General features: G+C 44.1%; 1 pseudogene; it reads right to left on the bottom strand.

Moving 5' to 3' along the window:
* Positions 1–648: 648 nt before the first annotated feature.
* LOC117694746 (ubiquitin-conjugating enzyme E2 variant 1 pseudogene) lies at positions 649–1,088 on the bottom strand (annotated as a pseudogene).
* Between the last annotated feature and the right edge of the window lie 403 nt (positions 1,089–1,491).

A 1,491-nucleotide genomic window follows, 5' to 3' on the forward strand; every position in this document is an offset into this window, starting at 1 on the left:
TGGTTATGGGCATCAAGGGAGTTAAGGAGGGGAGGCAGCACCCCTTGATAAAGTTGGGGAGATGGGAAGTCCTGAATTCCTCACCCGAGGCCAATTTCAGAGGGAGGGGAAGGTTACAGTCTAAGCTTTGGCCAAGGGTGGGAGTGGAGGAGTGGGGACCATGGCTTGGATGGGGCATCACTTAAGACTTAAGAAAGCAGGGGTGCAGCCAAAGTGCCCAAAGCCCATCAGTCCCTTGGCTGCTGCCTGAAGCCTTCCCATATTCTAAGGGCCACCACATAGCTGTGGTAGAGGGCAGGGCAGGCAAAGGCAGACCCAGGCCAAGTGCCAGCAGCAAGGGATTGTGTGACATGTCTGTTCACAGTTAGCTGTGCCCACCGCTCCCCAATGAAACTGATTTCAACACACCTTCTTGATCCCAGAAGTTCAACCAGGCAGACGGTGGTTACAGTCGACAGATGATGCTACACAGCACAACTTAGGTATTTCAAGTGGACAAGAAGTTAGTATCAGAACAATGTCTCAGGATGAAGTCTGAGTGGGGCTTCCTCTCCAGTACTTTGAGGTCTACGGGTGTATCTAGAAAATTCACTACTGTGGAAATGAAGACTTGTGTTGGATGGGGAGAGGAGGCCAGGACCTTGGTGACTAATTGCTGTAACACTGTCCTTCTGGTGACTGTGGCAGCTTCATGTTTTCTTTTGACATCATCAAGCACTGCAGTTCCTGCAGGATGATTTGATGCTGTGAGTTCTGCCACTTTGCCAGCGCTGCTGTGGCTCTGGGATCCACCACTCCATTCCAACTGTCCTCACCACTCATACTGACTCTGGTTACAAATCTTACAGACGCCGGTGCTTCTGCGTACTTAGGCCCACATTCCATTTTAAGACTGTATATTCAGTTTTCATATATTGTTCGTGGAGGCCCACTTATCATGCCTGTCTATCTTGTAGTGCCATGTCCTCATCATCCTCCAGAAACCAGCTAACTGTGCCTTCGCTTACTCCTTTCTGGTCTTCTTCCAGCTCTTCCAAGAGTAGGAAATTTTGAGGGACTTTTACTCCCGAGCCTATGGTGGCTACCATCTTGCCTCACTGTCACTCAAAGGCCAGCACCTTCTTTACCCCACCTTGAGTTTTTCTCCACTTGTTATTTCTTTATAGTGGGATGACATTAAAATAACTGCAAAGCAAAGTATAAATCTGAACTAGAAGTAAAAGAACCTTAAAATAATCATTGTAAACTTATGAGGGAATTTCTGCTACTTATATTTTTATTATAATAATTCATAAATAATGATTTAGTGAAATTCTATAGAAATAAATTCCATTCACATGAATATAAAATAAATTCATTAGAATTGGTGGTACTCTGGTGACAGTCAATCTGCTAAAGTGAACAATCTAATTGTATAGTTAGTCTTTCTGAACTATAATAGAATTTACTTTCTGAGATACTAAAATTTTTCTTGATATTTGAATGTTTTTG

This window comes from Arvicanthis niloticus, chromosome X, assembly GCF_011762505.2.
Source record: "Arvicanthis niloticus isolate mArvNil1 chromosome X, mArvNil1.pat.X, whole genome shotgun sequence".
Taxonomy (NCBI): domain Eukaryota; kingdom Metazoa; phylum Chordata; class Mammalia; order Rodentia; family Muridae; genus Arvicanthis; species Arvicanthis niloticus.